Source organism: Bombina bombina, chromosome 7 (assembly GCF_027579735.1).
Source record: "Bombina bombina isolate aBomBom1 chromosome 7, aBomBom1.pri, whole genome shotgun sequence".
Classification (NCBI taxonomy): domain Eukaryota; kingdom Metazoa; phylum Chordata; class Amphibia; order Anura; family Bombinatoridae; genus Bombina; species Bombina bombina.
The window spans coordinates 367435285-367461786 of NC_069505.1; positions in this window are offsets into that span (position 1 = coordinate 367435285).

The following is a 26502-nucleotide window of genomic DNA, read 5'->3' on the forward strand; positions in this document are numbered from 1 at the left end:
GTTTTAGTTCAAAACAGATATGTAGCATGTCTTACCTTAAATGCTTAGATAGAGAATGCAATTTAACCATGTCATTGTCTATTTTCGCAAATGTCTAGTTTTAGCTCAAAGCAGATATGTAGCATGTCTTACCTTAAATGTGCAGATTGAAAATGCAATTTAACCTTTTTTTTTATTATTTTAGCAAAGCTCTGGTTTATGCGAAATACGCATATGTAGCATGTCTTAGCTGAAATGCTCAGATAGCAAATGCAATTTAACCATGTCATTGTCTATTTCCGCAAATGTCTAGTTTTAGCTCAAAGCAGATATGTAGCATGTTTTAGCTTAAATGGGCAGCTTGAAAATGCAATTTAACCATTTAGTTTCTATTTTAGCAAAGCTCTGGTTTATGCGAAATACGCATATGTAGCATGTCTTAGCTGAAATGCTCAGATAGCAAATGCAATTTATCCATGTCATTGTCTATTTCCGCAAATGTCTAGTTTTAGCTCAAAGCAGATATGTAGCATGTTTTAGCTTAAATGGGCAGCTTGAAAATGCAATTTAACCATTTAGTTTGTATTTTAGCAAAGCTCTTGTTTATGTGAAATACGCATATGTAGCATGTCTTAGCTGAAATGCTCAGATAGAGAATAAGATTGAACTAGATTTTTTTTTTTATTTAAACATTTGTTATTGGATTATCGTGTACACAAAAATATTTGTTTAATATACTTAAATTTTTGTGGATTAAATTTTAATTTTGTTCTGTTCATAATTTATAGGTGATTCTGGCTACATGAGCCGGCCTTGGCTCATTACGCCGTTACGTAACCCTACTGATAAGGCTCAGGAGCGCTACAATAGGGCGCACAAGAGAACTAGGGCTGTGGTCGAGAGAATGTTTGGGCTCCTCAAAATGAGATTCCGGTGCCTTGACAGGTCGGGAGGAGCCCTCCAGTACAGCCCTCAGAAGGTGGCTAAGATCGTTATAGCCTGTAGCGTCCTGCATAATATTGCACAGCAGGCTGGGATGCTGCAGGCCGTCCAGGCGCCCCGAAACCTCCTCAGAGATGAGGAGGACGATCCTATTCTAGAGGGGCCATTCCGGGACGAGGGGCTCAATGTCAGAGCAGACATCATCAACCGCCACTTCAGACGGTAAATAATAGAAGTTAGATTGGAGTATTGTCAATAGATGTGAACTCTAGGGAAATGACAAGTAGAGAATTGTGCAAACATGTTAGGATTGTTCATCAAATGATAACAATTTTTTTCATTTATTAATATAGGTGATGCTCTGGTCATTGGGTCCTGTAGCGAGTCTTTGCCACCTGGTTTTTAAAGACAACATCAGCTGGTAAGTATAAATATATGGACTGTGGCTGGCAGGAACTTTTCACAAAAATACATCATATGGCATACATTTTACAAAACTAGTATTTAGTTTACACATTACTTAAAATTTAAATACTCAGAAAGGGATCCTCTAGCATGACTATCCTCTAGCATGACTATGGTTCAAAGTTAGATTCAAAGTCACACATTAGAGGTTCGTTCTGCTCAGTATGACTCATCTTCACACTTGATTGATAGAGCATAACACAAGATGCTACACACGCTTAGTAAGCTAGTGACAAAAATTGATTCAGAAATGCGGGGTGGGAGAAGGGTACAGAACTGATTCACACACTTGTAATAATATTTTTAATAACACTTTTTCTGCCATTAGGGAGATGACTTCATCTAAAGACTGAAAGTGAAGAATTCGAAGACTGAAAGTGAAGAATTCCCAGACTGAAAGTGAAGAATCCAAGATTGAAAGTGAAGAATACCAATGGGATCATGTCTGGCATTGTCTTTCAAATGTGCTGACCTTGAAAACCATACAAAGATACGTTCACATGGTAAGTGGCAACTATTTGATGGATTAAGGCTGTGGAGGCATTCTATTGGAGACACTTAGATTATTTTTTTATTTTTAGATGGTATTTCACAGTCCTCTATTTTGGAAATGATGAATAAGACACCTATTGAAGATAAACTGTTTTCTAGAGAATTGACTTTTAAAGACCATGCATAATCCAGGTTGGTTTGCCCAATGCATGCTAGTTAAGAATCACAGGAAGAAGAATGTAAAATATTTTGAAAAGATACATGTCCTATATTAGAATATTTGTAGCTTACATACATTACCCCTACTTTGTGATACAGAAAAATACATATTATAGTTGATATAGAGGTATTTGAATGGACATGAAATATTACATTTATGTTCAGCATACATATATGTATTTTTAATATTTTAAATGTTATATGCATTATTTGGTATAATTTGAAATGCTGATATTTAAATGTAATATTGATTACACAATATAATACAATATAATGGTATTTTAACTGATGGATAGGTTTAGAATTTTTTTAAATTTTTTTTTAATATTCCAAAATATATTTATAAAATTTCTTAAAAAGTTAGAGCATCGACACAAGATGATTTTAAATTTATTTTATTTAATGAATATTTTACGACATGTGTGTATTAAATAACTAATGTTTTTTTTCAGATTTTCATCTGTGATGAATTACACTTGTTCTATTTTTTTGATTTAAAACAAAATAAAAAAATAAAAATTCTTTCGAATAATAAACCTTTTATTATTTTTATAAAAGACCATCTTTTTAACAGATTATAATAAATATCCATATAATCTGTCAATTAAAAAAATTGTTGACTCCCATGACTGGTAGTTGTCTGTTTGACAAGCACATGCATAATATCAAATTAGGCATCATGTATTGAATTAATTATTGAAAATCCACTTATTCAGAGAATGTTAAAGTCAAGTAGCTTTTATACATTAATTTTGGATTGACATCCATCTATGCTTTTATTGTGTAATTTATAGATGTTACAATTCAAACATATTTTCGGATATGTAGTCAGAATTCGACATAACAACTTTGTTATTTTCACTTTTAAGAAGGGAAAGTGGTTCACTTACATTAAAGTGACAGTGTGGTTGAATTTTAAATTGGTTTATAAGATCTCGTATCTTCCTTAGGTATACAAAAACATTATTTACATAAATCTAGCTTTAAAAATCATGAAAATGGTAAGTCATTTAACTTCATATTTCGCACAAGCTAGTTATTGGATGCCATATTGATTGATTTTCTGTTCTAGAGGAGTCATTTGAAGGGTCATTTAACTATAGCTAGTTTGTGAAATAATTTCACATAATCATTTATCTTAGCTCTTGGTTAGATATCACATATCTATATGTATTTTCATACCCCTTTAGTTTATTTCTACCATGTTAAATCAACATATTCCTAATTGGTCCTTAAAGGGACATTCCAAAAATATATTGTGTATTGAATTTTAAACAATACAAATAAATTGTTTAAATATTTTGAATGTACTATTTAATTACATTCAGTCTATAAATATACTTTGAAAAAGATATATCAATGCACATGTCCTAGACAATGACATAAGGCATCTATGTGCAACCAACAATCAGCATCAAAATAGCCTATGTAGCTATGTTTTTAATCCAAGAATATATATATTTAAAAGCTAATGAGAGAATAAAACTAAATATGAAGTTAATTTAATATTCTATTAGCCATCGAAATACGTAAAGAACATATAGCTTAATGTCCCTTTAAACTGAAGACGGCAAAATCCAGCCATTAGAATATAAATTTCATTCACAGTGGGGAAAACAATCCAAAAGCTAATCTAAATATGCTTTAGACACATGTTATACTAAGTTTGAGAAAGGAAGGTGCATAGGTTTATGATCTTTCAAGCATTATTGGGAAATGTCTCCTTAAAGGGACATGAAATCAAAATATCCTTAAAGGGAGAATGATCATAAATATTTTCTTTTATAATTCAGAAAGAGCATGCAATTTTAAGCAACTTTCAATTTTTCTTCGTTATCTTGCTATCATTATTTGAAAAAGAAGGCATCTAATGGTTTTTGTTTCAGTACTCTGGACAGCACTTTTTTATTGTTGGATTAATTTATCCAACAATCAGCAAGGACAACCCAGGTTGGTCACCAAAAATGGGCCGGCATCTAAACTTATATTCTTGCATTTCAAATAAAGATACCAAGAGAATGATGAAAATTTGATAATAGGAGTAAATTAGAAAGTTGCTTGAAATTTAATGCTCAATCTGAATCACCAAAGAAACATTTTGTGTACAGTGTCCCTTTAAGAGATTTAAAGCGTGTCTTTTACTTCTCTTATCTCATTATCTTGACATACTTTGCTTGAAAAGCATATCGAGATAGGCTCAGTAGATGAAGATTGGTGGATGCACAGAGATGCCTTATGTGATTGGCTCAACCATGTGCATTGAAATTTCTTCTGTTAAGGATATCTAAATAAAAAGATAAATTGAGTTACATTTTAAAGTCAAAACATTTTTGATCTCTACAGATCATTTGATACAATTGTTTGGTTGTAATGTCTGTTTTAAAATAAAGACGCCATTGCACAATAACATATATGATCAGTTCAGACAAATACAATCTCGAGGTTTATTTACTAATAACAAACAAACCTGTAGTTTAACATTTATAAACAGATTATCCAAGTTACGGACATTATAACCAGAAATTGCACATTCTGAAATGTTACGTGGGAAACGTATCTTGAAACACGAGATTTGCATCTTTAAACATTCTAGTCTAATGTCACGCTATAGTACACAATCGATGTGCATTATAAATACATTTAATAGAGCAATGTCAATACTTCACAATAAGTCACGAAATTGATTTTTATGAACAATAAATACATACAATGTTAAATGTGTATTAATCCAACGTATTTGTATTAAAGAAACAGACCGATATTAAACCGAGAAATGTCTACAACATTTAATAATGTGACAGTATTAGATTTTAATGAGAATTTAAACATTAATATTTAACGGATCACGTATATTAAATCTGCGTCACACATATCCGCATGACAGGCCCATGAGTTACAAATAAGTCTACATGAAAAATGTAGTAACAGCACCACCAGGAGGTATGTGTATGGAAGTTACTAAGATAGGAAACATTAAGGAATGGCCAATCAGAGTTCATCACACAAACACAACTTGAGTCAGGATGGTCTCACAGACATGATAACAATATTTAAAACTTTTATCCAATCAGATGTACAGATAACATGTCCCATGGTGCATCTCATGTTTACTTCACCATATAAAAGTCCATTACACGTTGCCATCTTTGTCAGTTCTCTAATGCCTGCTGTTATACTTATACTTATACAGTATATATATATATATATATATATATATATATATATATTTTTTTTTATATTCGGACTAGCAGGCATGACACCTCCCAGGTTTGACAAGCAGGAGAGTGCTGCACTGGTCCACGCCGTCCAGATGTTTTATCCGCAGCTGTTTGGGAACCAGAAGAGGTCAACAGATGCAAATGTTAAGAAGGCCCTCTGGGAGTCCATCACCAATAAGGTTCAATTGGTGTTGGGCGTCCAGAGTAGCCAGGATCAGATCATGGGGAGGTTCGGAGATATGAGGTTGCGTCTGCACAAGAAAGTCAACCTCATAAAGGAGTGGGTACAAGCCCGTCGCAGGGATGGCCGCAAAATTAAACCCGCACGGAAACTCTACCTACTCCCTTATGAGGTGACTTTATGCAAGCTCCTCAATCTCCGGATCCCCAAAAGATTTAGATCCTCTCCATCCTTGGCCTCTTCTTCTTCCTTCACAGCTGCTGGATCCAAAACTCAGGACCCGGGGTCCAGTGCAGCTGCTTCTCCGTCCGTTGGCCTGGGAGGAGTAGAAAAAGAGGCTGAACAAGGTAAATATCCTACTTTATATAATATATTAATATTTTAAAATAATTTTAGTAAATGTGTAGATAGTCATATATTTAACCTATTTAGATCTCACAACATACCCTAGATATGATGTTTAGATATCTGATTTTAGAATCATCACACATGAAATGGGAATGATGTTTCTTGCGTTATCCAGAATATGCGTCACAGAGTGAAAATGGAATTGCGCATCCGTGATATCCTGAGCATCCGCAATTTCATACATTGAGTCTCTAATCATAAGCCAGTTATAAATATTATTTGTTATTGTTCAATATTAACAAATATACGATTTCAATCTCGTAATACACCCAATTGAAAATATATCATAATTTTTTATGAAATGATACTCATCACACTAATATATCCAGATTAATTCTGATTCTCGGATGCGCAATTCTGCATAGAATCATTGCGTAATGATCACGAAAGATAGAATTGCGCACACACGTGAACATGGGTTTGCTGTTACTGTCATTGCTTTACACATGTTGGTCAAATCACGGATGCGCAATTCCGCATACAATCATTGCATAATGATCACGAAAGATAGAATTGCGCACACACGTGAACATGGGTTTGCTGTTACTGTCATTGCTTTACACAAGTTGGTCAAATGTATACGTTAATTAGTATATATGGGAAGAATAGAGTATCCTTATTTATAGATCAAAAGAATAAACAAGGAAATATAGATATCAATTGATGAGAATGTAAAAATAAAGAAATGAATTAAAGCTACAGTCAACAACATAAAGTTTGGAAAATAAGAATACAGGATCTATTTAATGATACATTAATTGATGAAACAATTAACTCATGTGAATAAAAATATATTCTTATTTATTAAATGTAAATGTATTTTTATATTTTTATATACATGTCCTGATTATTATTAATGATATCCAATCCTCATTGAATATTTTACAGATATGGATGTTGGTGCTGGACCCTCGGGCCAGGGTTCTCAAGACTATGGTATGTCTCATTTTAATAGCAATTTGTCTTTGAAACATTTACACAACATTACATAACATAATACATTCACATTTTTGAAATTTATATGGATACTCTAATTATCTTTTGTGTTTATTTCAAATTAAAATAAAAAAAAAATGTTTTAACCAAATTGATGTCAGTGTCCCTTTAATAATCAATTGATTCATTCCTCATTAAATTTTTTGGATGAAACAATATTGATATCTAAATGACATATTCAGTCTTGGACTTACTTTATAGATATAAGCATACCCTAACAGCACCATGATTACATATTTGGATTAATAACTTCTGTTTTGCATTGTGATCAGTTGCACAAATGGATCGATATGACACATGGCTTTGGTTTGATTTATCACCCATTTTAAATTAAAATGTTGTTTGTGTGTATTTGTTTAAAAACATTGATTAATGGGTATATTTAGATATGCAATATAATCATATGAGATGATTTGTGTGTCTAATATAGTCAGAAATTCAACATATGTTAAAGACATCTTTTTATTCAGAATAACCTGGATTCACTCATGCATTTATTCTTCAGATTAGTGCTCTATTGTTCTCAGTTCTAAGTATAATTTTTGAAAAAATCGATAATGATGTGACTTAGTGATGTCCAAACTGTGATTACTAATAGATATCTATATCATTCATAGATCTAGTTCTTGTTGGGAGCCTGGGGGGATCCAGCACCGACTTGGAAATTGTTTCCAAGCATTCTGGTAAGTCCATTGACTCATTCATATGTCATTGAAGGTGTATTTGTAATATATATTATGATCATGATTCTGATGAAGCATTACATTTGACTCAAACATATAATTTAGTACTATGATTATATCTCGAATTTATTTAAATATTGAAAGATTAATATCTCAAAGCTTCTTAGTCTACACCTTTGTTGTTCAGAAGATGGATAACATATGTTTGTTGTTCTTTTAAATTGTGTAAACAATCATGAAGTGATACACACATGAGAACTCTCAAATGTTGCATGTACTCTTATTTTGTGAATTTATATGAAATCCAAACACTAACATTAAATTCTTACTCATTGAGAATAACATATCTAATGTCATTTGTATGCTCCATCAAAATGATGTAAATCATAACTTTGGATCAGTATATCTTTCATGGAACATTGATGTATGTCTTGTAGCAACAGTAACATATGATATAATATCTGATATTAACGTGTACACAACATGTTATGTTTTACAGATATTGATGTAACATGTGGGACGGAGGAGGAACTGGCGGCCATGGAGTCTGATGGTATGTGAAAGCTATCTAACATGTATCCAACATGTCTTATTGTTTGTAAACATTCTCATGATGAAATTCAAAGTCTACAGCTTTGACAATTTAAAAAGGATTATTCTTTTTCTTTTAGAATCCACTACTGCCCCCCTTTCCATATCATGCAGCATGAACATATGCTTGTATTATGTTTTATTTTATGTCTTATTTTTAATGAATGACATCATGATGTCACTTGCATATTCAATGACAAACCACAATAATCATCTTCTTATTGGACAGACACTCCTTTCTATTCATTTGAGTGCCTATATGCATACCATATCCTTATATCATCATTGTTAATAAATTGTAAACCACTTCTAAGTATATATAAAACATAATCATGTTGAAATGCCTTTCTTTGAGATCATGATGTATGAGATGTTAATATATATTTTATTATATATTTCAGATGAACACTCCACTTCTAGGCATCATTCTCCCACCCCTGCCCAGGAACCCCCTGTAGAAGCCCCCCCTGTAGAAACCCCTCTCCCTGTAGAAGCCCCTCCCCCTTTAGAAGACCTTCCCAGCCCTTCCCATTCCTCCAGGCCTGTCCCTCCAATAATTGTCCCCGTTCGCCGCTCTCCCCGTATTTTGGCCCGTACAGTTCCCCAACCTGCCCAGTCCACAACTCAACATTCCCAAGAATCCCCAGCTGTACGGGCTCCCCCAGAGCGGCACCCCAGCCCTTGCCAGCCCCATCCAAGCCCTCGCCACCAATATCCCATCCCTCCCCCCTATCTCAACCTTCATTGTTCGAGGTGTCAGATCGTCCTTCCCAGGCACAGCTGTAAGTATCAAACTAAATCAACATTAGAACATATTTAAAGTGACAGTGAACCAAAAAAAAAAAAATTCAAATAGAGCATGCAATGTTAATCAACTTGATAATTTACTCCTCTTATCAATTTTTAAGAACTCTCTTTGTCTCTTTATTTTTATGTTGAAAGGCATATAATTGTTCAAATATTGTTTCTGTTTTATTGTTGGATTAATTTATCCACCAATCAGCAGACACAACCAAGGTTGATCACAAAATATGCTACGAAATATAAAATGACATTGTTGCATTTAAATTAAAAATACAAGGAGAATGTATTAGATTTGATAATAGGAGTGAATTAAATGTTTAAAATATTTTTAATGGTCGATCTGAATCACAAATTAAAATATTTGTGGTCAGTGTCCCTTTAATTTCGTCTCACTCCATATACCAATCACTACTACTTGTATTGAAAAATAGACATATAAATTTTTCAAACATTCTCTCTTCTGTAAACCACTGGGAGTGTAATTTCTTCTGCTTGCTGTGTTTACATATGTTGGCCTCAAGGCAAAAAGCTTTAAGGATAGGTGTGGATACCACAGGATAAATAAACTATTGAAAATTACAATGTATGGACAATGGAAATAATGTTCAAAATATTCATAGAGTCAAGCTGGAAAAGTGGATCAGGGTCAACAAATTACAGGGGATAACATTTTGGAGTAAACTGTACCTTTAATGGTTTATGTATTAAGAACATATTTCATGTGAAGAGAAGAAATATTGAATATTTGATTGTAAGAATGATTTGTTGTAGGTTGTGACTCAGCATGGCTCATGCTCGAAACTCTTTCGCGTATAGAGCAGGCCGTGCTGAGGAACTCGATGTTCCTGGGAAGGATGAATGACACCATTCATACTCTGCTCCAGGTTCAGCATTCGACTCTACGCCATATTAGGCGTTTACAGTCAATGCCTGAATCTGGAGCAGAGCATGAAGCGGACAATGAAGGTGATGCCCAGTAAGTGGAGTATCTGGAGATGTTCCAAGGTCGCCTTAAGATTTTTCCGTCCACATGTTACATATTTGTTTGTTATTGTTGCCATTTGGCCTTTTTTGTTTATTGTTGTGCCTGTTGCACTCTTTTACTTTGTCAAATGGCTCCAATGGGGCTGTGCTGGCCCTTGCCCACTCTCTCCAAGAACTGTGATGCACTCTTTTACCTTGTCAAATGGCTCCAATGGGGCTGTGCTGGCCCTTGCCCACTCTCTCCAAGGACTGTGATGCACTCTTTTACCTTGTCAAATGGCTCCAATGGGGCTATGCTGGCCCTTGCCCACTCTCTCCAAGGACTGTGATGCACTCTTTTACCTTGTCAAATGGTTCCAATGGGGCTGTGCTGGCCCTTGCCCACTCTCTCCAAGGACTGTGATGCACTATTTTACCTTGTCAAATGGCTCCAATGGGGCTGTGCTGGCCCTTGCCCACTCTCTCCAAGGACTGTGATGCACTCTTTTACCTTGTCAAATGGCTTCCATGGGGCTGTGCTGGCCCTTGCCCACTCTCTCTCCAATGAATGTGATGCACTCTTTTACCTTGTCAAATGGCTCCAATGGGGCTGTGCTGGCCTTTGTTTGCCCTTGTCAGCTCCCTCCAAGGACTGTGATGCACTCTTTCACCTTGTCAAATGGCTCCAATGGGGCTGTGCTGGCCTTTGTTGGCACTTGTCAACTCCCTCCAAGGACTGTGATGCACTCTTTTACCTTGTCAAATGGCTCCAATGGGGCTGTGCTGGCCTTTGTTTGCCCTTGTCAACTCTCTCCAAGGACTGTGATGCACTCTTTTACCTTGTCAAATGGCTCCAATGGGGCTGTGCTGGCCTTTGTTGGCCCTTGTCAATTCCCTCCAAGGACTGTGATGCACTCTTTTACCTTGTCAAATGGCTCCAATGGGGCTGTGCTGGCCTTTGTTGGCCTTTGTCAACTCCCTCCAAGGACTGTGATGCACTCTTTTACCTTGTCAAATGACTCCAATGGGGCTGTGCTGGCCCTTGCCCACTCTCTCCAAGGACTGTGATGCACTCTTTGACCTTGTCAAATGGCTCTAATTTTACTGATCTTTCAAAAATTATTTTGAAACGTTGTTGATGTTTTCTGACATACTAATAAAAGACATGTCATTCCACGATTCTTTGTCCTCTTTATTCATGTCATTGATTGAAATCTCTAGTTTATGTGGTTAATCCTTAAAGGGACCTTATACCAAATAATGGTCTTTCCTGAATCATATATGTAATACAATTGTAAATTACTTTAATATTTACATCTCCAATTTAATTCGATTCATTTTCTTGATATAGTTTTCGTAAAGCTTTATCTTTGCAGGATTATGATTAGCATAGTAATTATTTTATATATGTATATATATATATCTTGATGTTTGTATATATATATGTATATTTTAAATTTCACATCCATGTGTTCTTTTGTAAAGTCTGCGTGAATTGATGCACCTTTAACAATTGATCCCAGGATTGATACAATGAGATAATCTCTGTAAAATGTTATTTTTATGGAAATAGTATTCTCTCTGTGGATCCTCTTTTTTTATTTGGTATTTCATGTCCCTTTAAGTGATGCTGACCACAATTGTTAAGGAATGGATTTCCATTTCTAAAGCGTTTTTGTCCTTTTTACATGAACAAGGACATAGAATCTTATTAAAAAAAATCTTATTGTAATGTTGACAGCACATGTATTTCAATTTAAAGTCTATCTTATTGTAGTAGTGTAACCAAAGCAATCACTGTGTGTAATGCGCATGTTTTAGATGAGCAATATCTTTATATTAATATTTATAAAAATTAATTCTCCTCCCATATATGATATAGGTAGGCTGACCATATTTCAACTTGAATAAGTGACACATTTGATCAATACATGTGTCATTATTGTTATTCCAAAACAATCGAAACATATCTGAAAACATCAATGCCATATGTATTTATCATGTGTATCTTTTAAATGTTAAATATGTACACCATAGCTATAGTTAAAGGGACAGTCAAGTCCAAAAAGATGATCCATGATTTAAATAGGGCATGCAAGTTTAACCAACTTCCTAATTTCCTTTTATTCACAATTTAGCTTTGTTCTCTTGTTATTCTTATTTGAAAGGTAAACATAGGAGGTTCATGTGCTAAGTTCTTCGACCTTGAAGACTGCCTCTAATGTTAAAAAAATATTGACTACTATAAGGCATTAGTTCACATGTTTCATATAGATAACATTAAGCTCATGCACGTAAAGTGACCTAGGAGTGAGCATTGATTGGCTAAACTGCATGTCTGTCAAAAGAACAGAAATAATGGGGCAGTCAGCAGAAGCTTAGATACAAGATAATAACAGAAGTAAAAAGTATATAAATATATAACTGTGTTTGTTGTTCAAAAATGATTAATGTGTAATAAAGGGATTAGCTATATTTTCCAAAAAAAATTTCTGGGGTTGACTGTCCCTTTAACATATAATATCTAACACATCCCTATTTTCCGGATGCATCTCCTAGCATTAATTTTCAGTTAAAGGGACATGAAACACAATAATCCAAAGATTTTCATTTATTGTTACAATGTATTTCAAATTGCAATGTCGTACATAATCGTGTAACCTTAAAATATTGTTTTCATGTCTACTTAAAACATCCTGCTTGCTAAATAGTTTAGTTATAAATCCTCTGCTTCTAATGAAATATCTCCTTATTTTCTATAATGTATTCTATTTCATATATCACAGTATTTCGTTATCTATCATGACATTCCTAGATAGCAATATAGACACATACTAGTTACTAAAATATAAATATGTTTCTTATTGATATGCCAAGCTATCAACTGAGTCCTTGTATTGGCTGAGGTTTTTCCTCGATCTCGGATGCGCCATGTTGCTTAAGACATCACCTGCCAGGCTGTCCAATGATTCCTTGTATTGGCTGACGTTTTTACGTGATCAAGGATGCGCCTTTTATTGGCTGACGTTTTTACGTGATCAAGGATGCGCCTTTTATTGGATGGCGTTTTTACGCGATCAAGGATGCGCCTTTTATTGGATGGCGTTTTTACGCGATCAAGGATGCGCCATGTTAATTAAGACGTCACATGCAAAGGTGTAAAAAGCATCTGATTGGATTACGTAGTCCCGCAATATTTGATTTTGCACGTGACACACGTTTGTGAATGAGAAGACACGTTTAAAACCATGGCGAGTATGGATTGTGTGAATCATGTAACATTGTTGACCCATAGCTGATAAAGAACACAACATTCTCTTTTGATGGATGTCTGGTTGAATAAACGAATGAAAGCAAAAGGTTTTCATGCATAAGATATTTTGAGGCAAGTGCAAATCCCTAAATATAATCCATCTTGTTTAATATGTTTGTCAACAATATGTTCCTTTTTATGAAGAATGACTGTGTTGTGTTTATTTTTCAAGATATCGAATTTATAAATATGCGCTATTGTATTCGAATCAAGTAATCAATATGCATTTATCTTTATCATATGCTAAATATATGAGATGCCGACTTCTTCTAAATGTTATTTCGTCGTATATTTTATTAAAGGGTCATTATACACTCACATTAAAAACCAAATGTTTTTTTTTCTCTAGTTATATAGTCCATTGTTTACCAAATACATGTCGACTTTTGCTTATGTTCAAATAACATTTAATTAATTTTCAAACTCCTCGCCAAGTCTCAAAGTTTGATGTGAGTACCATCTCCAGCTTGCTCCTATTTGTGTAAAGAGTCTATTTCATATGCTAATGAAGGGGTATTGTCTTGTTTTACACTTGGAATGGGCTTTACAGCTATCTTTTCAATATAGATAACCCGATTTTCTTTGAAAGTGTTTAAAGCTTTTTCATATTGATTTTGATATCAGTATATGTTAATCTTGTGGTTTCTAGTAGTGTGTATTACATGCAGTTCTCTTAAAAAGATTGTATACTGTCCCTTTAATGCAAATGTTGATTGATTGTATCATGTATGAGTTCCACATTGGTTAATCTCCAAATATCTTATTGTGAGCATATATTTGTTTAGTCACTCCTAAAAGGACTTTAAACCATATTCCTTGTTAAAACAAATGTCTTTCTAAAATAAACCAAACACAATAATGTCTCTTTAAGAAAATAAACTTTATTTAACACGTCAATAGAAATCTTTTTCCAATATTTCTTGTTTGAACAAGTACATGTAGATATACCAACAATCACCAAATATTAGTGTATGTTAGCATATGTAATTTTTTAAAGGGACAGTCTAGAAAACAAATAATGCTTTGCATTATTAAAAAAGCAATTTTTGAAATAAAAATGATATTAAACGTTTCTCACCAATTAATCATTTTTATCTGGTTATTTTTATTTGCTAGCTAAACCTATGAGGTTCGTGTGCTCATTTCTTAGAGCTTGAAGAGTGCATGTAATCAGAATGCATTTTGACCACTAGAGGGCATTTTGATAGCATTTGGATATTGAAAACCTTGAGCTCATACAGCATATTTACCCTGTATTGATCATTGATTGTCTAAAATGTTGTTATGTCAGAACAACAAATAAGTGGTCAGTTTTCATAGGCATAGATACAAGGGTAAGCACATACGTCACACATATTTCTCCATGTTTTTATTTCCAACTTGATAATGCGTAATACAGTGTTTTCTTTGTAAACAATAATGTTCTGACTGTCCCTTTAAGCTGTGTTATTGTCATTCAAACAGTAATATGCCATCATGGATAATTGTAATGGTCATTTTGTTTGAGATTAGGGAAACAGTTTGGACATCACATCACAGAAACCAATCAATATCATGAACAAGGATAGGTATGTGATGATGTGGTGTCCACACACTTATAACCCACACTCTGCAAACAATCTGCCTCCATGGACCCGGTCCCATAGAAGCAGATTATATACAGAGTGTGGTCCACAAGTGTATGAAAACCACATCATCACATACCTATCCATTACACATTAAATAAATACAAAACAAACATATCTCAACTAAATACTTACTTCCTCTTCCTTCCCCTCTTCCCACGAGGCTGAGGCTCTGGGAGGGGCAACTGCCCCCTCCGACGAGTTCTCATCAGAGACGTTGTGGGAAGAGTGGAAGGAGGAGTACTGGGATGACCAAGGTGAGGAGATGGAGGAGATGGCCCAGGAGGAGATGGCCAAGGAGGAGATGGCCCAGGAGGAGATGGGCCAGCAGGAGATGGGCCAGCAGGAGATGGCCCAGCAGGAGATGGAAAGAGTAAAGGATGGAAGCTCACCAATATGCCAAAAAATGTTTCACTTTATTGTAGAGATAGCAGGGTCCAGTAACCACGATGTTTCGGGGCAGTGTGCCCCTTAATCATGTGATAACAACCTATACAGACACACCTGTTTAAATAGCTTACCTGGGATTAACCCTTACAATCTTGCTAACAATGCAATAGTAAAGGGACAGCGCCATCTAGCGGCCCCCTAAGTGTATAGACACCTAAAAAGCAATAACTAAAAACAAACAGCTATGAAGCCCTGATCACAGATTCAAATAATGTCAAATATAGAACCTACCGAAATTCATACATTATATAGTTATATAAAAAATTGTAGCAAATGACAAAACAGATTTATTCTTTCAAAACATACATAATAGAAAAAGGTTAGTAGAACACTGACCAATCTATTTCTCTATTAAGCCCCTTCGGTTCCAAGGTGTCAATGTGAAAAATCCAGAAGGACTCTCGTCGCTTGAGTAAAATTTCCCTGTTGCCACCCCTTCTAGGGACTTCCACCTGTTCAATCACAGGGAATCGAAGTTGGCTTATTTGAAGGCCACAGGAGCTGACACTTTACCACACCTGATGTTGCTCTTGTGCTCAGTTATTCTATCACATACCCTCCTAGTGGACTCGCCAATGTAGGCCTTCCCACATGGACACTTGATCATATATATAACGTAACTACTGTTGCAAGTGAAAAAATCCCTATAATAAAATTTGTGCCCACTATGTGGATGTGCAAAATAGGGACTTTTCACAATGCAACTGCAGTTACTACACCCGAGACAAGGGAAACAACCAAGATTCTTTTTGGTGATAAACTGTTGGGATGGCCCAGCAGGAGATGGCCCAGCAGGAGATGGCCCAGCAGGAGATGGCCCAGCAGGAGACGGCCCAGCAGCAGATGGCCCAGCAGGAGATGGCCCAGCAGCAGATGGCCCAGCAGCAGATGGCCCAGCATGCACCTCCCAGAAGAAATTTAACATAGCTTCTTGTAGCTGTAAACTCCGGTTTTGTCCTTGTTCTATTCTTGTAAGGATCTCTATAATTTGTGTTTGTCCTTCTCTAATGCCACGAAGCTCTTCGATAATCCGACTTCTCCCTTGGATATTTTCCATCCGGGAGGTACGCATCTGTTCAATGTAGTCGAGTAACACCCGCACCTCGGCTATCTCCTCCTGTTGTGCACGGCGGGCTGCCCGTGCACGGCGGCCTGCTGGTGCACGGCGGCCTGCTGGTGCTTGAGGGGCCTCTTCCTCTGCTTCAGGGGCCTCTTCCTCTGTTTCAGGGGCCTCTTCATCTGCTTCAGTGGGGGCCTCTTCCTCTACTTCAGTGTGGGCCTCTGCTTCAGGGGGGGGCCTCTGCTTCTTGTGCAGGGGGGGCCTCTTCTCTCCGAGGTGGCGATTCATCCCCACCACTCTCATACCGGGGAAAAGGAGGAGCCTGTAGTTGGTGTGCTGCCTCCTCCCCAGACTCTGTATATTGCAAAAAGAAAGAAATGTATATATTAGCATATTTCAAAATAAAGATGTAAATTATTTTGCTTACGATACAATTACAAATGCAGCCTCATTAATCCACTTTGAAATCTAACAATCAATACGATTTCCGCATTTTCCAAACCGTGTTTGTGATATCTCTCTGGTCAATCTGAATGTTTTTGCGTTTGTTTTCAGTCTGTTTAAATGCACACCTAACCTATAGCCTAGATACTAATGTAATCGCAAAGTAATTGTGAATGCGTTTACGTAATAATGTGTTAAACAGTGTAATAGCATTAATCTTATCCTTAAATACATTTGGATGTTAATTTATTCTTAAATGAGCTTACCGTCAGATGAGAGTGGCAGGTTCCCAGTATCGATTCCTCTGATCCCGACTATGGCCACCTCGAAGATGCTGGGACGCAACATTTCCTCCCATCGGGAGTACTCAACGGTCAGTGCAGGCCCGCCACCGGTCCCTGTGGCATGTTGGTACTCCCTGGTTATTTTCTTTTTAAGCTCCATCTTGCAGTCCCGGTAGTGATGTTTAATAGAGTCTATATCTCTGTTCCGGCCCCCCACTGCATTAACTGCATCCCTTATCTCCCGCCAGAGCTTCCGCTTGTCACTCAGGGTGGTCTTCTGAGCCTGCAGCCTCCTATACCTGCCCATATAGGCTTCTACGACTTGTTCATCTTGAACAAAGTGGCTGGGTCCACCCACCGCTTCCACCCCCACTTCCTGCCCCCCTTCCTATCCTATTCCTCTCCCCCCCTCTCCCTCTCCTCCCCCTCTACCTCTCCCCTGACTAATCTCCTGCCTGCCCTCCTCCTCCATCTCTTCCCTAAACTAAACCCCAACTAATCCAACAAAAAGTGAGTGTGCCCAAATGAAAGGGGGTCAAAATAAAGAACTAAAAAGACCAAAAAAGTGCTGAATGTGTGAAAGGGATATAAATAAAAGAGGGTAATGAGTATTTAATCAACCAAAATGTATAAGACGACTAAAAGGAGGATATGTAAACTAAATGTAACTAGGGGATGGGGATGGGATTAGAGGGAATGGGGTATGGGAATAGAGGAAATGGGATGAAAGGGAATGGGACTACAGGGAATGGGGTATGGAGTGTAGTATGAGAGGGTATGGGGTATGGAGTGTATGTAGTGTTATTGATAAGTGTATGTATGTATTGAATGTGTTTGCATGTAAATGTGTTAAGTATACAGAAAAAGCACTCGCTCACTAACGCACCCACTAACTCACGCTCCCACTAACTCACGCTACCACTAACTCACGCTACCACTAACTCACGCTACCACTAACTCACGCTACCAATAACTCACCCTACCACTAACTCACGCTACCACTAACTCACGCTCCCATTAACTCACGCTACCACTAACTCACGCTCCCACTAACTCACGCTCCCACTAACTAAAACTACCACTAACTCACACTACCACTAACTCACACTAACTCACGATAACACTAACTGACTCTCTCACACGAACACTAACTCACAATAAGGCACTAAATCTCTCTGTAATCTCCAAAAACCCACCAGCAACACAGTCAAAGAAGGTATGCTTGTGTGGTGCTTATATACCCTGTGTAAATGTTTAATGATGTACCGGTTTGCCTTGTAAATTGTGTTCAGGTGTGCTTTGTTAGTAATTAGTATTTGTGCAATGTGTATTAGTTGTGTGAATTTGCGCATGCTCATTTCGAGTTAGTATTTGTGGAATGTGTAGAATGCGATGATGACACAGTGCTCGTTTTCTATAACATTGTCCAATAGTATTATGTGTTAATGTTAATTTGCGATGGTGTCATATTTGTGAAGTGTTGTATATGTATGTTTGTCCTAATATTTGTTAATGTTGAATGCGAGTATTTTGCTTGTGTATAAATGTGCATTTATTTTTCCTTTTTTTTATTTTCCGTATTTATTTTGCGTATTCCCTTTATTTTATTTTTTTAATTTCCCCCCGCTTATGAATGTGTAATGCTTATGTGCTTTGTTTTGTGATTGTTGTTCTGACATTTGCGGTGTGTTATTGTTGTGCATCATGTGGTATACGTCATATGACCGAGCAGTGCGTATTTCTCGCGAGATCGAGTGTTAGGTGAAAAAAGCGTGTTTGTTTGCTTTTCCATTGATCTATATGGGAGACTGTCTAACGCGGGCGTGATTCCGCGTCTGAAATATACGCCTTAGGAGTAGCGTTAGAAGGTTGTTTATAAACTCTAAATACCCGCGTTAAAAAACTCTCGGCTAGATTTAGAGTTTTGTTGGTAACGACCCGCGTAGCTAACACTGGCTTTTTTTCCCCCGCACCTTTTAAATACCGCTGGTATTTAGAGTTCACAGAAGGGCTGCGTTAGGCTCCAAAAAGGGAGCGTATAGCATATTTACCGCCACTGCAACTCTCAATACCAGCGGTGCTTACGGACGCTGCCAGCTTCAAAAACGTGCTCGTGCACGATTCCCCCATAGAAAACAATGGGGCAGTTTGAGCTGAAAAAAAACCTAACACCTGCAAAAAAGCAGCGTTCAGCTCCTAACGCAGCCCCATTGTTTCCTATGGGGAAACACTTCCTAAGTCTACACCTAACACCCTAACATGAACCCCGAGTCTAAACACCCCTAATCTTACACTTATTAACCCCTAATCTGCCGCCCCTGCTATCGCTGACCCCTGCATATTTTTTTTAACCCTTAATCTGCCGCTCCGTACACCACCGCAACCTACATTATACCTATGTACCCCTAATCTGCTGCCCCTAACACCGCCGACCCCTATATTATATTTATTAACCCCTAATCTGCCCCCCACAACGTCGCCGCCACCTACCTAAAATAATTAACCCCTAATCTGCCGACCGGACCTCACCGCTACTATAATAAATGTATTAACCCCTAATCCGCCTCACTAACCCTATAATAAATAGTATGAACCCCTAATCTGCCCTCCCTAACATCGCTGACACCTAACTTCAAGTATTAACCCCTAATCTGCCGACCGGACCTCGCCGCTACTCTAATAAATTTATTAACCCCTAAAGCTAAGTCTAACCCTAACACTAACACCCCCCTAAATTAAATATAATTTAAATCTAACTAAATAAATTAACTCTTATTAAATAAATTAATCATATTTAAAACTAAATACTTACCTGTAAAATAAACCCTAATATAGCTACAATATAAATTATAATTATATTGTAGCTATTTTAGGATTTATATTTATTTTACAGGCAACTTTGTATTTTTTTAACCAGGTACAATAGCTATTAAATAGTTATTAACTATTTAATAGCTACCTAGTTAAAATAATTACAAAATTACCTGTAAAATAAATCCTAACCTAAGTTACAAATAAACCTAACACTACACTAGCAATAAATTAAATAAATAAAATACCTACAACTATCTACAATTAAACCTAACACTACACTATCAATAAATAAATTAAATAAACTACCTACAAATAAATACAATTAAATAAACTAACTAAAGTACAGAAAATAAAAAAAGCTAAGTTACAAAAAATAAAAAAATTAATTACAAACATAATAAAAATATTACAACAATTTTAAGCTAATTACACCTACTCTAAGCCCCCTAATAAAATAACAAAGACCCCCAAAATAAAAAAATGCCCTACCCTATTCTAAAATTAAAATAGAAAAGCTCTTTTACCTTACCAGCCCTGAAAAGGGCCTTTTGCGGGGCATGCCCCAAAGAATTCAGCTCTTTTGCCTGTAAATAAAACATACAATACCCCCCCAACATTACAACCCACCACCCACATACCCCTAATCTAACCCAAACCCCCCTTAAATAAACCTAACACTAAGCCCCTGAAGATCTTCCTACCTTGTCTTCATCATGCCAGGTATCACCGATCGCTCCAGGCTCCGAAGTCTTCATCCAAGCCCAAGCGGGGGCTGGAGATCCATCATCCGGCTGAAGTCTTCTATCAAGCGGCGGCTGAAGAGGTCCAGAAGAGGCTCCAAAGTCTTCATCCTATCCGGGCAGAAGAGTAGATCCGGACCGGCAACCATCTTCTTCCAAGCGGCATCTTCTATCTTCATCCGATGATAAGCGGCTCCATCTTGAAGACCTCCGGCGCGGATCCATCCTCTTCTTCCAATGTCCTAAGTCCGAATGAAGGTTCCTTTAAATGATGTCATTCAAGATGGCGTCCCTCGAATTCCGATTGGCTGATAGGATTCTATCAACCAATCGGAATTAAGGTAGGAAAAATCTGATTGGCTGATGGAATCAGCCAATCAAATTCAAGTTTAATCCGATTGGCTGATCCAATCAGCCAATCAGATTGAGCTAGCATTCTATTGGCTGATCGGAACAGCCAATAGAATGTGAGCTCAATCTGATTGGCTGATTCAATCAGCCAATCAGATTTTCCCTACCTTAATTCTGATTGGCTGATCAGCCAATCAGAATTCGAGGGACGCCATCTTGGTTGACGTCATTTAAAGGAACCTTCATTCGGACTTAGGACGTCAGAAGAAGAGGATGGATCCGCGCCGGAGGTCTTCAAGATGGAGCCGCTTGTCATCGGATGAAGATAGAAGATGCCGCTTGGAAGAAGATGGTTGCCGGTCCGGATCTACTCTTCTGCCCGGATAGGATGAAGACTTTGGAGCCTCTTCTGGACCTCTTCTGCCGCCGCTTGATAGAAGACTTCAGCCGGATGATGGATCTCCAGCCCCTGCTTGGGCTTGGATGAAGACTTCGGAGCCTGGAGCGATCGGTGATGCCTGGCATGGTGAAGACAAGGTAGGAAGATCTTCAGGGGCTTAGTGTTAGGTTTATTTAAGGGGGGTTTGGGTTAGATTAGGGGTATGTGGGTAGTGGGTTGTAATGTTGGGGGGGGGTATTGTATTTTTTTTTTTTTTTACAGGCAAAAGAGCTGAATTCTTTGGGGCATGCCCCGCAAAATAACCTTTTCAGGGCTGGTAAGGTAAAAGAGCTTTTCTATTTTAATTTTAGAATAGGGTAGGGCATTTTTTTTATTTTGGGGGGCTTTGTTATTTTATTAGGGGGCTTAGAGTAGGTGTAATTAGCTTAAAATTGTTGTAATATTTTTATTATGTTTGTAATTCATTTTTTTATTTTTTGTAACTTAGCTTTTTTTATTTTTTGTACTTTAGTTAGTTTATTTAATTGTATTTATTTGTAGGTAGTTTATTTAATTTATTTATTGATAGTGTAGTGTTAGGTTTAATTGTAGATAATTGTAGGTATTTTATTTAATTAATTTATTGCTAGTGTAGTGTTAGGTTTAATTGTAACTTAGGTTAGGATTTATTTTACAGGGAATTTTGTACTTATTTTAACTAGGAAGCTATTAAATAGTTCTTAACTATTTAATAGCTATTGTACCTGGTTAAAATAAATACAAAGTTGCCTGTAAAATAAATATAAACCCTAAAATAGCTACAATATAATTATAATTTATATTTTAGCTATATTAGGGTTTATTTTACAGGTAAGTATTTAGCTTTAAATAGGAATAATTTATTTAATAAGAGTTAATTTATTTTGTTTGAATAAAATTATATTTAACTTAGGGGGTGTTAGTGTTAGGGTTAGACTTAGCTTTAGGGGTTAATACATTTATTATAGTAGCGGTGAGGTCCGGTCGGCAGATTAGGGGTTAATACTTGAAGTTAGGTGTCAGCAATGTTAGGGAGGGCAGATTAGGGGTTAATACTATTTATTATAGGGTTAGTGAGGCGGATTAGGGATTAATAACTTTATTATAGTAGCGGTGATGTCCAGTCGGCAGATTAGGGGTTAATAAGTGTAGGTAAGGTAGCGGCGACATTGGGGGCGGCAGATTAGGGGTTAATAAATATAATATAGGAGTCGGCGGTGTTAGGGGCAGCAGATTAGGGGTACATAGGGATAATGTAGGTTGCGGCAGTGTGCGGTCGGCAGATTTTGGGTTAAAAAATTTTATTAGAGTGGTGGTGATGTGGGGGGCCTCGGTTTAGGGGTACATAGGTAGTTTATGGGTGTTAGTGTACTTTAGAGCACAGTAGTTAAGAGCTTTATAAACCGGCGTTAGCCCAGAAAGCTCTTAACTCCTGGCTTTTTTCTGCGGCTGGAGTTTTGTCGTTAGATTTCTAACGCTCACTTCAGCCACAACTCTAAATACCGGCATTAGGAAGATCCCATTGAAAAGATAGGATACGCAAATGGCGTAGGGGGATCTGCGGTATGGAAAAGTTGCGGCTGCAAAGTGAGCGTTAGACCCTTTCCTGACTGACTCTAAATACCAGCGGTAGCCCAAAACCAGCGTTAGGAGCCTCTAACGCTAGTTTTGACGGCTAACGCCAAACTCTAAATCTAGCTGATACACCACACGTAGCTAACGCACCCCCTCTAACGCAAAACTCTAAATCTAGGTGTTGGTTAACTAACTATTATACTTAAACAGATAATCTTACTTTAACAGATAATCAATGCAGCAACCCTGAAAGAGCAAGCTCCCAGAGTAAATGTGCTAAATTTATAGTCTAGCTAGGCTTAAACAGCTGAAGAAAATCACACCCCTAATTACCCACACAGGAAACAATAAAAAAAAAAATGAATAGATACAAACCAACAGACAGTTATTTTTTTATAAAATGCAACCCTTGCAAAGCAAAATATTTATAAATTAGCTTGGTTAGCTAACTATTATACTTAAACAGATAATCTTACTTTAACAGATAATCAATGCAGCAACCCTGAAAGAGCAAGCTCCCAGAGTAAATGTGCTAAATTTATAGTCTAGCTAGGCCCAAACAGCTGAAGAAAATCACACCCCTAATTATCCACACAGGAAACAAGAAAAAAAAATTAATAGATACAAACCAACAGACAGTTATTTTTTTTATAAAATGCAACCCTTGCAAACCAAAATATTTATAAATTATTTATTATTATCGGTTATTTTTAGAGCGCCAACAGATTACGCAGTGCTATTAACAAATACGGAGTACAAAAAAACAGTTATAGGGATCAAATGGGTAGAGGGCCCTGCCAAGAGTTGCACTGTTGTAGTCAGCTCTTGAGAAGGTGATCAACAAACAGCTGGACTCTTAAGCTTACATGCTAGGGGGGTTCAGGGGATAGCAGTGGTATATAAAGTAAGGTTAGCGTAGGTTGTATGCATCCCTGAACAGTAGAGTCTTTAGGGAGCACTTGAAGCTTTTAAAACTACAAGAGAGTCATGTGGAGCGAGGCAGAGAGTTCCACAAGATGGGAGCCAGTCTGGAGAAGTCCTGTAAACAGGAGTGTGATGAGGTGACAAGAGAGGAGGAGAGTATGAGGTCATGAGCAGAGTGAAGGGGACGGGAGGGAGAGTATCTGGAGACAAGATCTGAGATATAGGGGGGAGCAGTGCAGTTGAGGGCTTTGTATGCCAGAGTGAGAATTTTGTGTTTGATCCTAGAGGCAAGAGGAAGCCAGTGAAGAGATTGGCAGAGAGGTGCAGCAGATGAAGAGCGACTTGTAAGGAAGATGAGTCTGGCAGAGGCATTCATTAAGGATTGTAAAGGAGCTAGGCAGTAGGTGGGGAGACCAGAGAGGACAGAGTTGCAGTAATCGAGGTGGGAGAGGATGAGAGAGTGGATTAAAATCTTAGTTGTGTCTTGTGTAAGGAAGTGTCTAATTTTAGAGATGTTTTTAAGGTGGAAGCAGCAGGCTTTAGCCAAAGACTGAATGTGAGGAGTGAAAGAAAGATCTGAGTCAAATGTGACCCCGAGACATCAGGCATGCGGGGTAGGGTTAATGATGGAGTTGTTGACAGTTATAGAGAGATTGGGGGTGGAGAGTTTTGAAGAAGGGGGGAAAATAAGGAGCTCAGTTTTGGAGAGATTAAGCTTTAGGTAGTGAGAGGATATCCAGTTGGAGATGTAAGAAAGACAGTTAGTGACACGGGTTTGCAAGGAAGGAGAAAGGTCTGGTGCAGAGAAGTAGATTTGGGTGTCGTTGGCATACAAATGATATTGTAAACCATGGGACTTTATTAGAAAACCTAGTGATGACGTGTAGATTGAGAAGAGAAGGGGACCGAGGACAGAGCCTTGCAGTACTCCGACAGAAAGTGGTGATGGGGCAGAGGAGGCCCCAGGGAAGGCTACACTAAAAGTACGGTTTGACAGGTAGGAAGAGAGCCACGAGAGGGCTGTATCACATATGCCGAAGGATTGGAGGGTTTGGAGCAAGAGAGGGTGGTCAACAGTGTCAAAGGCTGCGGACAGATCAAGGAGAATAAGCAGAGAGAAGTGGCCTTTTGATTTTGCTGTAAGTAGGTCGTTGGTACCCTTAACAATTGCTGTTTCTGTGGAGTGATGGGGACGAAATCCAGATTGCAATGGGTCAAGGAGGGAGTTTATTGTAAGGAAATGGGAAAGGCGTGCATAAGCTAGTTTTTCGAGAAGCTTTGATGCAAGAGGGAGGAGGGAAATAGGGCGGGGAGGTAGGATCAACGGAAGGTTTTTTGAGGATAGGTGTGACCAGTGCATGTTTCAGCGATGAGGGAAATATAACGGTACTGAAGGAGAGGTTGAAAGTGTGTGTGAGTATAGGGGTAAGGGTGGCAGAGAGGGAGGGGAGTAGCTGTGAGGGGATAGGGTCAAGGGGACAGGTAGTGAGGTGAGAACGCAGTATAAGTGCCAAAACTTCTTCCTCAGTAACAGGGGAGAATGAGCTAAGTTTACGGTTATGTGGGTTGTGGTTAATTGAGAGCATTTGAGGGGGTGAGAGAATGGAATTATGTTGAGAGCTGATTTCATTTCTGATTTAGTTGATTTTGTTATTGAAGTGGTTGGCAAAGTCTTGAGCTGACAGAGAAGTTGTATTAGGAGGTGGGGGAGGGCGGAGAAGAGTATTGAAAGTGGAGAACAAATGTTTTGGGTTTGAAGAAAGATTAGATATAAGAGTAGAGAAGTAGTGTTGCTTATGGAAATTAAGGGCAGAGTAGTAGGAGTTCAAGATAAATTTGTAGTGTTGAAAATCAGCTGAACTCCTAGATTTTCTCCAGTGCCACTCAGCAGTACGGCAACATCTGCGTAGGTATCTTGTCAGAGGAGTATGCCAGGGCTGAGGATGAGTGTTTGATTTCCGAGCTATGGTAAGAGGGGCGAGATTGTCAAGGACAGATGTAAGGGTGGAATTATAGTGGCAGATAGATTTGTCAGGGCATGAAAAGGAGGAGAAGGATGAGTGGAGAGGTTTGAGGGAATTAGAAAGCTGTTGTTGATTTAATGACGTAATGCTTCAGTGAAGTTTGGTGTGAGGAGCAGAAGGAGGGAGAGTTGTAGGGAGGGATGATGTGTTGCAAGTAAGGAGATGGTGGTCAGAAAGAAGAAAGGGGGAGTTTGTGAAGTTTGAGAGGGTGCATCGATAGCTAAAGATCAGGTCAAGGGAGTGACCATCTTTGTCAGTGGTAGAATCAGTCCATTGTGACAAACCAAAAGAGGAAGTGAGTTGCAGAAGTTGTTTTGCAGAGGAGGCAGTGGGATTGTCAAGAGGGATGTTGAAGTCACCAAGAATGAGGGAAGGGGTGTCTGAGGAAAGGAAATAAGGTAGCCATGCAGCCAAGTGATCCAGAAATTGAGTTGAGGAGCCAGGAGGACGGTATATGACTGCGACACGTATAGAAAGAGGAGAGAATAAGCGAATCATGTGGGTTTCGAATGAGGAAAATGTGAGGGAAGAGATGGGAT